Source organism: Castor canadensis, chromosome 4, assembly GCF_047511655.1.
Source record: "Castor canadensis chromosome 4, mCasCan1.hap1v2, whole genome shotgun sequence".
Taxonomy (NCBI): Eukaryota; Metazoa; Chordata; class Mammalia; order Rodentia; family Castoridae; genus Castor; species Castor canadensis.
In genome coordinates, this window is record NC_133389.1 from 104427446 (window position 1) to 104442838 (window position 15393).

Genomic DNA, 15393 nt, shown 5'->3' on the forward strand with positions numbered 1-15393 from the left:
AAAAATGCTAGTTTGTGTTATCTACTGTTTGGATTTTGTAAGCCACCAGACTATTAGGAAACAGTCAAGCTTTAAATACAGAGTAGATCTATAACCATAAGCTATAAGGCTAATTGAATTATTGTGTTTTACTTGAATTTTTAAAATAAGCCATGTGTTCACATGGATTAATAATCAAACCAATGAAGTAAGGTACATTCTGAGAAGTCTGCTTCTCACATCTGTTTTCTATTATAATATATATTTTAACCATGCCCTCCATCTACAGGCCAACATTTTCATTAATTTCCTGTGTATTATTACTAGATATATCCAAATACATGCAAGTAAACACATAGTATTTTTAGATTTCATTTCCTCTGTAACACAGAAGGTGACATACAGTATTCATGTATATGTGTATATATGGGTTTGCATATTTCTTTTAATGGACACTTGTTTTCAATCATTTGCTACTATGATCAGTGCTATAATGAATATGAAGGGAATATATAATCGTCCATGTGTGCAGGTCCACTTGTAGGAAAAAATTTCCAAAAGTAGAATTTTGGGGTCAAGGGTAAGTACATCTTACCCTTGTTGTCAAATTGCTTCTGAGGGTTTGTGTTCCCATCACGAGTCTGTGAAAATGCCTGATTTTTTTGTGGGCTCCTCAAAAAAGAATATTAGAAAATATTTTCACCTCTTGGGTTGGCCAGAATCTAAGAATCATTAAGTATAATCTTAACTTGCATTTCTCCCTTTCAAAAAGATGCTTGACTTTTCTTATGGTGCTTAAGGGTTATTTTATTTATTTTCTATGAAATGTCTTTTCATGTTCTTTGCCAGTCTTTCTGTTGGGTTGCTGATGGTTTCCTTATTGGTTTCTAGTAGCTCTTTCTACATTAGCAAGATTTTTGTTGATTGTGATATGAGTTGAAAATATTTTCCCAGATTGTTATTCATTTCTTGACATTGTTTATGGTATTTTTTGACATGCAGAAGTTGTTTAATGTACTTACATCTTTATATTTCCTGGACTTTTAATCATAGTTAGAAAAGCCTTTCTCCATTCCAAAGAGCTCAGTTGTATTTTCTTCTCCTACTTAAGAAAATTTATCATTGAAAATGTTAAGCATAAAAAGTTAAAGAAAATAGTATAACAGACCCAAGATACCCACTCTCCAGCTTTAACAATTAGAAATATTTTACCAGTCTTACCTTATTGTTTACCCCACCCATTTTGAGAATATTTAAAACAAATCCCAGACATCATTTCCCAAATGATATAGGAAGTTACCTACCCAACTCATGCTATTATAAAAATGACGGAAAACTATGGTTTATAACTCAGCCTCCTCAGGTCAGGGAGAGGCCTGGTGATTTGGAAATTGGCAATATAGTAATGGGAGTTGAAGGTGTGAGAGTGAGTGTGGTCATTAAGGAAAGTACTAGTAAAAGCATCCTATGCAGCATAGTATAGGGAAGTAAATAGTAATGACATAAAAGACTAAAACTTGGGGAAAGTGGGAGAAGGAAGAGGAATCAAAAAGGGAGAAAGAAAGGTCGTGGTCTTTGTGGCTGAAGTTTGCTTCTCCCTTGGAAACAGCTCTTCTTCAGAAGAATCAGAAAGGCCTATAGTAGAGAAGGTTGAGATATTTGCTGTGTGCCCTAGTGTGCAGAACTGATCAGAGACATGAAGTGTGCTGCAGAGCAACAGGAGCTGCAGTCAAGTGAATGAAGGAGGCTTTGCCATCATTTTGCTCTGAGCAAGTGCACAGGTCTGGACAGGCAGTAACCCTGAGCCCTCAGGCTGCCTGTGCACGAGCTTGCAGCACTGAAGACATGAGAGTGAGCCTCACTGTGCCTTTCCCAGGAAGACAGATGAAGATGTGTCATTTTCAGCCTTCTTTCTAGGAGACAGTACCAAATCAACCTAGCAGCACATCTTGCTGGAAAAGATCTGGGGTAGTGACTTCTGATGCTAAATTATTATGGAACACACATCTGAGGTGTTTAGCAGAGGCAGATTATATGCTTTTTTTTTTTCTTTGAAATGCTTCAGTCTGCTAGACTTTATCCACACCTCCCCCAAAGCCCAGGGAGTGATAGGCGGGCAACACATAGTGAATAGGTTTGGATTCCAGCGTGGGTGAAGAAACTGAACTTAGAATTACTGTATGATGACTTCAGCCTTTGGCACAGCCTGTAACCTACACCCCCATCCCCAATTTCCTCCTTACATCCTCAACCACACTTACCTCACAGTGCAGGGAGGGTTAATTAGTTTCGGATGGGAAAGTTCTTTGAAGATGAATCATATGCTATAGTGAATGTGCTAATTTGAAGCTTCATAGCCCTTGAGTTAGGATAATCACCTGCTGCCTGAACTCAGGCACTAAAGGGTAAATGGAAATTGGTCTGCTTCAGAGTCAGGGGCATGAACTTTGCAAGCTGAGTAAAGTCAAGCTTATTCAAGCATTTATTCACATTTGCTTACTGAGTATCTGTCCCATACAAACTGTAATGGGGAGGTGTGGGGCATTGGGAGGAGGTTAAGCCCTGAAGCATAGTCACTATGTTCACTGCTGGAGTGATTACCCATAGTGGAAGACAGTTGCCCAGAATTGTGACTCCAAGGACTAGAAGTCATTTTGACACTGATGGGTTGCAGTGGGTTCTATATCTGGCATACTAAACATATCAAGTAGGGTCATCAGTGTGTTCTCTGTCCTCCTACCTTTCGGGTACTTCCTATGCCAAATCCCATAGCCAGTCTTTTCTCTTAGTCACTTTTAGCAAGGAGAATCTTTGTACCTATTCCTAAAAAATGAAAAAAAGATAAGGATCCCTCCTTTGGCCTCTGTTGTTGCAAGCCAGTATTTTAAAAGTATATTCAAGGTGTGCTTTGTTTCAAGCACAAGGTAAAAGGGGCTATTTTAGGCATTATCAAGGAACACTTTGTCTGCCAATGAGGAATTTTATGGTCTGGAAATTGGTGTAGAATATGGATGAGATTGCAATGTGCATTTTAAGCTAAACTTAATATTTTACATTTTTTTCTTTTTGAGGTGTCCTTGAAGGAGAGAAGCAGGAGCAGAAGAGGAATAGGAGGTGGAGGGGGAGGACTAAGAAAGGTGAGTACAAGTACATGTGGAGGTGAAATAAAGGACTTCTCTTTACTTCAAGGCAAATGAAGCCTTTGAGAACATTGTAGAGAAAAGATTTGGGACTGTGGAAGATGAGCAGAGTAACTAGATAGCCTTACGTTCTTCAGTCTTTGTGACAAAGCACCTGCGGAAATCACTGACCCAAGTTAAGACTCGGTTTTGCTCAGTTTCAGGGGTTTCCATCCATGGCCCCTGTTCCCAGTGAGGAGTGTGTGGTGGAGCGATGCTACCCGCCTCATGGTGCTCGGAAGCAGAGAGCAAGAGAGGAGCAGGCCAGGAATAAGACAGAGCCCCAAAGGCAAGCGCTCAAGGACCCACACCCTTCAACTATCTCCCAAGTTGCCACCACCTCCCAGTAGCCCCGTAGGTTGTGAGCCCATCCATAGAGTAATCCATCGATACGGTTAGAACCCTCATGATCCAGTCACCTCCCCCAAAGCCCCACCTCTGAACGTTGCTGCCCTGGAGACCAAGCCTTCACTGCTTAAGCCTTTGGGGAGACATTTAAGGTCTAAACCGTAGCAAGCATTTTAGGTGAAGGTTCTTAATTCAAGGGAGAAGCCTGTTGTCAAGTGAAAATTTAGTGTTGTTTCTAGAAATACAGATCCTGATAAGGAAACTAAAGTAAAGCACACTTACACTAATAGGTGTTTCAGTATTCCATGAATTGATTATATCCAACTACACTTAAATCTCCGTGCAGCTATTTATCTGTAGTATAATCCAATAAGAGGATACAGCTGAGAATACACTGCGGTTTCCCGGGCTTCAGTGCTATCTGTGTTTATAACAATATGTGTTCATTTTTGTCAGCTGTTTTATTGCAATTCAAGAATCTTTTCCATCCTTCTCTTCTTCTGTAATAATGTCCTTCAGCAATAGTAAAAGTAGAAAAAGCTAAATTTTGGTGTGGTTGTGATATTTGCATGAGATTATAAGATATTCAACCAGATTTATCTTCTGATACAGTGTTTTATAGTTGTTCTCATTTTCTTACTAACGTGTTCCTTCTCCCTGATTGATTTGTTGCATAAATGCAGTTGTTGGTTTCCCGTTGCCTAAGAGATCATAACAATGGCTCTTACACTTTACTAGTAAAGAGGATACTGTTTATTCACTGTAGTTGTTTCTGTAGTAGCTCTGGTGTAACAACAAGCTAGGATGCTCTGGTCCAGAGTGGCTCTTTTCCTGATGTTAGATTGGATTCAAGACTCAGTTGTGGGGCTCTGGCAGAAAGCAGATGGCACAATCAAACTGATATTATTTGATAGAGTTAACAAGGGGCTGCTCTCAATGGCATTGGCTACATTCAGGAAAACCAACAAAAAGTAGTACCAGACTCTAGAATTAGCAGAAAGGAAGAGCCATTTCCACCATAATCTGTGCCGGAAGAACAAGGGGAGAAAATGGTTACCAGAATCTGTGATGTGCCATCTGACAGAAAGGTAGTCAAGGGAACAAATACCCAGTCTCAATGTATTCCCACCTGCAATCTGTGAGCATTAGCTATGGGCCAGAACAAACCAGAAGTCAGTGTGAATGATTCTTACACTTGCCTTCCACACAAGGCAGGGTGGGGAGGAATGGAGGATGGGTCTGGAGAACAAAGGGAGGAGCCCAGCAAAATCACTTCCATTTCACCAGATTGGGATAGCACAGAGGGGATTTTCTGGCTGTGATGTGTTTATGGCCAGCTCAGTGTGTATTGAACCACATGTGAATGCACTAGGTCCTTGTTGGACCGAACTTCAGTTGCTAAAAATGGAGTTCTCACTGTCTTCACATGGGTAACTTATTAGTGATAAGAGTGCTCACTTAAATAATCAAAATGGAAATGGCAATTTTGTCCTGCCTGGGAGTTGGTACCAGTGGGAGGGGAGAGAATATAAGGAAAGGGTGTAGGAAGATGAATGTAGTAGAAATATTATGTACTCATTTATGAAAACGGAAAAATGAGACCTGTTGAAACTATTCCAGGAACAGGGGGAAGAAGAGATAACAAAGAATGGTGAATTCAACTATGATATATTGTAAGAACTTTTGTAAATGTCACAATGTACCCCCAGTACAACAATAATCTGATAATAAAATTTCAATTGTCAATGCCTGTTAGGTCTATAATCTCTCAGCAACCTACAGCCTGTTTTCAGGTATGGAGTAAAACTTGCCCAACCTAGTGCTAAGCAAGAAGGATAATCTTGTATCCACAAAGAAGTTCCAAGCTTTGTTAGACTGGACACCAAACCCATGGGCTGGAATAAACATGGAAAGGTTTCTGAAATGAGAAATTTTTAATCTGGGCCTTCCCAGCAGGATGAAAAAGAAATTATGACACATATTTGAAGTAGTAAAATAATATGAAAGCATAGAGCTTGCTGCTCCTTAAAGCAAATGCTGTGAGGATTACTGCATGCTACTGTGAGTACAGACAAAGAATGCAGATTTGTTAGAAAACCAATAAATGGAAGTATTCCAGTGAGGCGTAAGTATCTCTGTTATATATATTCTAGAATAGTTTTCTTGCAGTTGGTCTTCAGAGGAATTTTATGTCTTGCTTGCATATGTGCTCAGAAGTTTAGAACAGAAAATCCAGACATTGAATTTCAGTCTTAAATCTTGCCAAATATTGAATGACCTTAATGATATTGGCTAGTATGATAATCCTTAGAGGAATAATATTTCTCCACATTTAACTTTCTAATTTACTTGATAATTTGACAAAAATGACAGGAAGTAGGGACTTAAGCTTTCATTCTATTTTAATTCCATTAACTCTACAAAATAGGTTATCTTTTTTTACTGATGGGGAAACAAAGTCCTGAAGGAATTGAGTGACCAGCTAGAGCTGGTAGATTCAGGAAGTGACAGAGGCAGAATTTGCACTCACGCCTGGGTTCCTCCAAAGGCCAACTTTTCCCCATTATACCAGCAGCATTTTCACTTGACTTTACCCTTGTGGGATTGTGAACTGCATCGTGAGCCATTAAATGTCGTTTTTCGTGTTGCAATTAAAACACTATTTAGTGCACATAATTCTTCAGTTTCCTCTGGGAATATGAAATTATGCACATATATATCTTTATATATGTACATTTCCTTCTGCTCCAAGTGGTAATAGTGACAATTTATAGAGCAAATGACATGCTGTAACTTTGTTATATAGGCAGGATGCAGAAAATTTTTTCCTTAGGACTGCTTTTATATGCTTGTCAGCTTCCAGAGAGTTCTTTGAATAATCTGTTCTGGGTTTTGTGACTATGCAAAAGTCAGCACAATGTTCTTTTGCCATTGCAGGCAGTTTACTGCTGGTTTTTAAATGCCCTCCTGTTTCAAAATGAGTCCTGCAAACATGTTCTTCACTTTGTGTAATATATTTTTAGATGGAGAACCAAGAATAAAATCAAGCTAGTGGAGGCTCTATAAACAATGACCAGTGACATAAAATCCTAGGACAGAAAAGAGAAGACAGGACAAATGCATAATAACATTTGTGTTCCTAAATGTCTCCCAAATGAAAAATAACTGTGTGGGTGCTAAAAGCAGCTGAGATGATTGGCAATCTCTTACATAGAGTTCCAGGTATGTTTTTTACAAGGTGGCCTAAGCTAGCATTTAAGCAATTAATTCATTCAATAACATACATGTATGTGCATAAATATGTAAATATACAGAGATGTGTGTAGGTAGACATGTATATCTGTGCACATATGTATCCAAGTGAGCTTACCACCTATGATTTCTATTTTGGTACATTCTAGCATATTAGAGGATATTGAGAGAGATTAAAATAGGAAGCACATTTGTATGAACACTTCATTTTTATGCTCATTTTTCTGTGTCAACTGAGAGAAACAAGGCAAAAGACGCTGGTCCTCACCTTACTGTGCAGTGGCCCAGCTGAGCTCTGAATATCACGTAGTAGAGCGCATATCCTTGGAGGCACTCTCCCCACTCAACAGTGTAATGGGTCCTTAGCCAGCTGTCAGACACTTCAGCCTGCAGTTCCATTATGAGCGCTTTGATGGGTCATTAAAAGAAATGAGTCCACAAAGCAAGCGAGCAAGCATATGGAACATAAAGACAATGTCTCTTGGGGCCAACCTATGTTGCTGCTGGGTTATGTCCCTGCAGTTCTGCCATAGGCACTGCTCAGCCATAGCCCCAAACACCTGTGTGCCTGTAGCTCGCCTGCAGAACTGCTGTCCAGTTATAGCTTTCCCTCAAGTTTAAAGACACCTCTCACCCATGGAGAAGAAAATAACTCTTTCATTTACTTACCTGATAGCAGAAGAATCTACAGAATTCCCTTTCAATAGTGTGACCCTGCCTTTTTAAAAGAAATGGTCAAATGATGGATGCATTTGGAGGTCTTCAAAGCAGATTTCAGGGATGATTCATGAGTTGCTTGATGCACTCTCTGTGATAATTCATAGACTCCTGAATTTGATAATTAAGCATTGAGAAGACTTTCCTTTTCTGACATAATAAGAATTACTGCGTTCTACTTTGTCTTCCTTGACTTCTAGAGGATGCAGTGCAAAGAGTAATACAGCAGAGCACGTTCATGGAAGATGATCTCATGGTTCACGGGGTCTTTATTATCCTCTCATCTAAAATAGGTTTGACTCAGTATCTTAAGATCCTTAATGCACAAGTGACTTGACATAAGCCACCTAAAAGACATTCATAGAAACAAACTGGGTAAAAATGATGTCTATGTCAAGGGAAATTTCAACTTAAATCAACACAGTTTCATTATGTTTTGCTATAGTTTGTATATTAAATATCTCTTAAAGAGACATTTAAATGTTGATGCTATTGGGAGGTGGTGGATCTTTTAAGAGGTAGGGCCTAGTGGGAGGTCTTTATATCATTGGGGAAGTGTCCACTCACTCTTCCTGTCTTTTGCTTTCTGGCCACAGGTGAGCCCTGTGTACTCCTGCCATGATGTGCTGCCTTACAATAGGTCCCAAAACAATAAAGCCAACTGATCATGGATGAAACTTTCAAGATTGTCAGCCAAAATGAACCTTTCCTCTTTATAAGTTAATTATCTAAGATATTTGTTATAGTGATAGAAAGTTGGCTGACGTAGGTCCTAATATTTGTCCCAAATGGTTTGATAAAACATGACAAACCAATCTTGATTCTTTTAAAAATGAGTCCAGTTTCTAATTCTTAAACATTTAAGCTTTTAAATCTTGTCCATGTGTAGTTTTTTCCATCCTACCCCTTTGGTGTCATGAAAACATTCTCCAAAAAGATATAAAGTCATGTCTTTGACAAAGATGTAGCTGAAAAGCTACCACTTTAGAAGCACCTTTTGGCTTTTTCCTAAAAGTTGAATCATATTTAAGCATATATATCTTGGGATGAAAGAGATCGGTATAGGGGGTGAATTCAAGTAAGATATATTTGACACATTGTAAGAACCTTTGTAAATGCTATAATGTACCCCCACCTAGCACAACAATAAAAAAATTTTTAAAAACGTCTTCAAAGTTAGCCTATCTCCACCCACATTGCATACCTGTTGTCTCTGTGTCAATTCATAATTAGATTAAAATTGATTTAAACATCAGCACTATTTTAGACATTATCTTTGATTAGATTTTTGTATGCAATTGAAAAAGACTTACATATTTGGCATTGCAAAATGTTAAGCTTTACACCTAGAAATGAGATGCTCATCTCTATGAGGTTTTGATTCTGTGTTTGAGATTTTTTTGTTTGTATTATTTAAAGCAGTGTAATAGGAATCTGAACTATTATGGAAATACTATATTACATTTATGGTTTTATGGCGTAACTGGAATTCTTCATTAATATCTCTTCCCATAAAAACCATAGACCATTAGAAGTGGAAGGGATGTTGGTAGTCATTTATTTCAACTTCCCACTTGGTTGCAATAGCAAGAATTTCTGAATCCTTCTAAGAAATTAATGCATACAACTCAACTTTGTTTACCGGATTTGTTTGCTAATATGGAATAGAGTTGGACAAGTATTTCCCGTGACTTGATCTTTACTCTCCTGCTAATGATGTCTAAAGAAGGGTCAGGAAGGGAGAAAAGAGGGAAGGAGGTACCTAAGATTTCTTGAACCCCATCTAAGTAAAAGGTAGTTTACTTATATAATTATCCTCAGTGCACACAACTTAAGTTACCTATATGGCTGTAAGCTTCACTTTTCTTATTGGCAAATGGGGATAACACCTCTTAACTCTGTGGTCACCTGGTTAGTAAATGTAGAACCAGAGTTTTATACTGGGTCTTTCTGAATCTGAAGTCCCCTGTCAGAGATGTTTTTCCCCCTCTCAAAGATGATTATATTAAATCTTGTCTCATCAGTAGCTCATATTGAGTTTTTGGTCCCAATAATTTATGAGAGCACAGGAATTTGATCTTTCTTATTCACTGATGTATGCTGAAGGCTCAGCAGAATACTTGGTACAAATGTGTAGTACTTGGTATAAATGCATGACTTATCATTAAGATACTTTCAAGATATGGAAAGTATCTGGCAGAGTGGCTGAAGCAGAGTGCCTGCTTAGCAAGGATAAAGCCCTGAGTTCAAACTCCACTGCCCCCTTAAAAAAATATATGGAAAAGCTGAAGCCCTCCATCTACCACACCTGGGAGCCCTGGGAACTGGGTCCCAGTGCCCAGGGGAGGTTAGGAACGGAACCTCCGGTTCCCCCGCAAGGGAGGAAGGGAGGTAGAACTCAGCCTGGAGATAAATCCCATAAACCCTCTTCCTAAACTTAATAGGGATCAGAACATCTCCATTCATCAACTTGGTTTTACAGTCAGAAGCAACCCACAACCTTTGTTGTGGATAGTAAATTTTTTGGGCGAATTTCCCCCTTTCAGAGGAGTGCTTTCATCTAGTGCATGCTTTCTGAGTAAAATTTCAGAACTCACTTTGAATTTCCACTTTGCCTTCTATTCTTTTTTACAAGGGAATTCAGGCCTATTAAAGATTCTCATTAAAGTGTCTTACTGCTGGCTAAGTGATGCCAACAGGAAGGTGTGAATGTGAGTGTTGATAGGCATGTTGGCCTTGGTAGAGCCATTCCCCTTAAATTATCTATTTCATTTGTTTCACTAGCAGTTGAAGTTGGTTTTGTGCTTGCTGACTCATTTTTAGCAATTACATAATAAAGGCCATCATTTACCACCTCACTTCTGTTTGAGTCCATCATTTCTTTATCAGCTTTGGACATCCTGCCAACTCTTTACTGCCCAGAACCTTTGTTTTATTCAGTAAGAAAGGTGTTCCATTTAGGTCATAGTGAATGGTGTTGGTCCTATTCCAAAAAGCATTTACTGATTATCTAGCGTGTGCCACACAGGGGAAAAAATAATCCCCATAATAATTATGTAGATCTTTTTGCTACCTCAAAAGATGTCAGTGATGCACTACTTCTTAAGGCCTCCATCAGCTTCCCAGAGTTTCCATGGAAATATAAAATGCCGCATGTATGGTGAAATGATTACCAGGACTCAGACCTGGGAAATTGTCACTCTTCTAAGCTAAGTGAAAAATTGTCACTCTTCTAAACTAAGTGCTATGAATCAAGTCCTTTATCTGGGCAATAGTGAGCCAGTTTTAGAAGGAGTTTTCTGAATTTACAAATCTGGCTATGTGCCATTCTCTGGAATGCCCATCTTTACTTTATCTCGGCAAATATGCCTCACAGACATCTCTTCCTTCCCCTGGCAAAGAACCACTCTGCATTTTGGAGCAAGAGTTAATATATCTTTGAAAGATGGAACTTGTAAAACACAGGGGAAACCAGTACCATACATGAGAGATTTCTGACCAGGCCTACTGTCTAGAAAAGACTGATGGAAGAAAAGAGCTGTGTTTGAGAAAGATGTTTTGAGCCACTGTTGAATTTGAGGAGTATGGACATACATTCCACAATGTATATGTGGAACTTTATCTCTTAGTGTCAAAATATGAACACGTCTATCACAGGAAGTTGAGCCATCACAGTACTTTCTGAAACAGAAAGCAGTGGTTCTTAACCATTATATGAGGCTCAGATTCCTTTGAGATACTTCACCCAAGAGGAAATAAGCCTGGATACACAGTTTTGCAAATGACCTTAGGAAGCTCACAGGTCACCTCTTTTTCCATGTGAAGAAGTAACAACACTGTTCTGTGTGACAGCTTTGAAGAAAATAGCCTGAATTGTTTACTCTAACTCATATTTAAGATTTTCCCCCTCTAGAGTAAAATGTAAGCTCAACTGTATCCTTGTTCTGCAGCCAAGACTGCAGTGCAAGCCTATTCAGCAAAGTCTCAGCAGGCAGTTTTCAGTTCAGAGTCTCCATGAAATGATTCTCGATGTAAAACAATTCTTGGGCACTATATTTAGTCATTTACTTTTTCGTTATCCTAATGTCTTTTGGTTGTGAAAAATGAAACAGTCATGTTAACACAAACCTCTACACTGAAGAAGATAGAGATAGACTTAAGTGCTCAGGAGAAGCAATGTATTGTAATAGATTATAAAGCCTGCTCTGAAAATATAAGACATTTTTATTTAGTGCTTTCTCATTTCACAGGTAAAACCTTTGCAGTTTTGGAGAATTTCCATATAATAAGGCTAGGCTCTTTCAGTTCTAAAATGGAAATAAAAATATGTTTTGTCTATAAGGAAGCAACTCTATATGAAAGCAAAACACTCTGCTTAACTTCTCACTAGTTCTCAAGTGTAGTAGGTCATGTGAAAGTTTTTGAGGGGACACTATGTTGGGGGATAGGATGCAAACATCTTTATATATTCTGCCTCTGAGCCTGTTTGCTCAGTTGCACAAGGTAATGATGCTGTAAGTCCTGCAGTACTGTTTTGAAAGTTGGAGAAACCAAAATGCAAATCTAATTCTTAGGCTTCTTGCTGGCTCACTTGTTTTTAAGTTGTCTGCCATTCATTCACTCATTCAGAGAAACCTGTGATGCATCTGAATTCCGTCTTCCTCCACATTCACCATCATTTGCGTTTTGTTCTAGGAGCTAGAAATAATGGTAGGAATTTGGAAACAATTACTCCCCAGAGGCAAAACGTTCTTGGTATTTTTCAAAATTAGATAATCTAAAATTAAACAATTTCTTGATTTTTTTTTCAAGATCCAAATCCTTGCAGTGTATGTGTGTGTGTGTGTGTGTGTGTGTGTGTGTGTGTGTGTGGTGTATGGTCTGATCTAATTGTCTCTCTGACTGTCCACTCTTCATTCTCTCATGTTCCATCCATCTGATGCTTTTCTGTTTTCCCTATGGGCAAGCTTCTTCCTAACAGGATCTAGGTTGCTTTTCTTTTGATTCTTGGCTTGACTGATTCTCATCGATTAATTCACCTGTTCAGATGCCATCTACTTGGGAAGATGGATGGGGGCCAGTGTATATATAATTCAGCTCTTACTATTCTCTGTTTTCATGATATCACCTTATTGTATTGCCTTCGTGGAATTTATGAACATCTGAAATTACATTTTTCCCATGTACATTGTCTGTCTTCTCACTTTAAAATACAATTTGCATGGGAGAAAAGGCATTGTTGGGAGCTAGTGATAACAATGTGTGTTATATATTGGATGTCAATAATAGTATGTTGAATGAATGAATAAGCTTTTGTTTCACACTAAGATAAACATGAGCAAAACCAAAGATTTTGACTTGTGATTCCAAACTAGGATTTGTTCATAATAGTAAATGCCTACATAAGAATTAGCAAAATTCCAGGCATATAGCTAATTGGATAGCTAGTGTTTTATGTGTGTTCACGAATTTAATTCCTAAAACCTTACAAAATAGGTATTATTATGACTCCCATTTTATAGGTTCAAAAATTGTGAATAGGAAAGTTAAAGAGCTTGCACCAGGCCTCACAAATAGCAGATTTGGAAGCAGGTATTTGTGCCAATGCTCTTTACCACTGAATGGAAATTACTCAACCATGTGCTCAGCACTCAGCTGAGTACTTCATATGCATTGTGTCGTTCAGTTGTCACTTCAGAACTATGAGTATCACTGTTGTTTTGCCTGCTGTAAAATGGGAAGCTCCGGCTTGGGAAGCTTCACCAACTTGTGTATGGTCACATAGATGCTTAGTGATAGAAAAGTGAAGTGAATATAGACAGTGTGACTCTGAAACCCATAATCTTTGGCATTCTCTCCATGTAACAAGAACACTTGCAGATTGTGTTGGAACACAGTCATTCTGAAATTGGGAAAAGAGATGATTAGTCTCTCCCTCTCAAAGGTTTCCACTGGTACATTGGGTACCCAGTAGAAGTTCATAATGACTATGGAGTAGACCACAGTTAGACAAATAGGTGAAGCATAATTTTATCAGTGTAATCACTTGACTGCAAGGGATAATATGACTGACTAAATGCCCGTTTCTTCAGAAAGCACTTAAGAGTAGAATTTAGAAAGCTGACAAATGTGAAAGGACAAGCTTGGCTTCAAAGTGAATTAGAAAAAATTGAAGTAAGTTTTATATATCTAGGTCTGATTATGTACTGATTTAAAATACAGGATATAAAGTTTAGCACTATAGTATTATTTTTTAAATTTATTTACTAGGTTTTCTTGTTTGTTGGTTATTTGATTGGTTGGTTTTATATCAAAGAACATCCTTACTGTCTCTTCCATTATGGCAGAAGTCATCTGTAGAAATGGGGTGAGGTTGTAACTATATTTTATCTTAACATTCAGTTCCTCTGGGCACTGTGGCGCACTCCTGTCATTCTAGTGACTCAGGAGGCAGAGATCAGGAGGATCACAATTTGAAGCCAGCCTGGGCAAATAGTTTGCGAGACCCTATCTCAAAAAAACCCATCACAAAATAAGGGCTGGTCGAGTGGCTCAAGGTGTAGACCCTGAGTTCAAACCCCAGTGCTGCAAAAAAATTAAAAAAAAAAATCTCTGTGGGTGTGCATTATTGGCCATGTGCAAAATTAGTATAATCACAAGAGGGGAAAGTAAAATTGCTGGAAACCACACCTTATCATCCTGGCTTCAAACAAAATGTTCATATGAAGAATCATACGCTCATATGCACAGATCAAACTTTTTTTTTTTTTGAAAAATTCCCTAAGCCCCTGAGATCAGATGAGTCAGCAAGAAGAAAATGAGTTCAACTAATATTACTGAACTCTAAAATTCCAGCATCTTCACAGAACCCTTGTTACAAGTGTTTTTATTTACACAGTCCCATGTGATCTTATCTTAGCCCGTATTTGATGCTCACAATTGCCCAAATGTGTGGGCAGTGTGGGTCTCATTAAGCTACTTTACAGATGAGGAAATTGAGGGTAATAGAGTTTGAAGAGCTTGCCCAAGGTCAGATAGCTAATAAACAGCAAAGCCAGCACCTGAACCAAGGTCTTTGGACTCCAACTTACATGTTTTTCCGCTGCACACACCCCTCCCTTGTCTAAGAGAACCTGTCAGTGGTGATACTGTAGATTTTCGTACTACCAGCTCTGTTTCTGGAGTGTAGCCCTATGGGGCCTAAGACGTCATGTTCTTAGTGCTGTGCGCGTGTCTGTTCCATTGAGTTTCAGCCCTGCCTACTTAGAGTCTGCAAAAGCAGTGAGTAGTATTTGTGGACCAGGACTATATAGTTTGCAGCATTCAAATTTTTGTTTCCTGGCAGCTTGTCTTTGACTCCAATGTGACAGAAGCAGGTGGGGCTGACATTTTACAGTGACTCTTTTTTTCTCTTTTCCATGTCTGTGCTCTGGGATCCAGCAGCTGTTTTCTTTCCCGACTCATTGTCCTTTTTACTCACTGTCCTTCCCACTGCCCCCACTTTTATGGTTTCCTCCAGGTTTTGAAAGAGTTGTCAGATTTATCAACGTAAGTGTTTACTCAGGGAAAGGTTTCGACAGAAAGATGGTCCAGTGACCTCAGGTGAACAAGCCTGGAATCATGCTTGATTTAAGAGATCATGTGACTTAACACAAATTCAGCCAGCTAGCCACAGGTACCCATGAGATGAGGAACAGCCAGGCCAGTGCTGGCTGCTTGTTCTTCCTGACCCTGGAAGGTCATTGGGTGTCCTTCTGAAGTTCAGCTGGTTAATGCAGAGGTCTGACCAGTAGAAGGCACTAATTACTTAACTTTCATCCAATTAAAAGAATGTACTCACAGGTGCTGGTCCTACACAACAGGTAGATGATTTGAATAATTCATTGAATTTGAATAATTGAGCTTTCTAAACAGAAGC

The 15393-nt window shown here is 38.8% G+C and overlaps 1 protein-coding gene across 6 annotated transcripts in view; it reads left to right on the forward strand.

The window, feature by feature from the left end:
• The window catches only part of Lypd6b (LY6/PLAUR domain containing 6B), a 155471-nt gene that overhangs the window by 130337 nt on the left and 9741 nt on the right, over positions 1–15393 (forward strand). For all 6 annotated transcript variants that reach the window (XM_074070722.1, XM_074070721.1, XM_074070720.1 and 3 more), the window contains one exon: positions 3051–3116. The gene's annotated coding sequence lies outside the window, so the exon portion shown is untranslated. The remainder of the gene's footprint in view (positions 1–3050; positions 3117–15393) is intronic.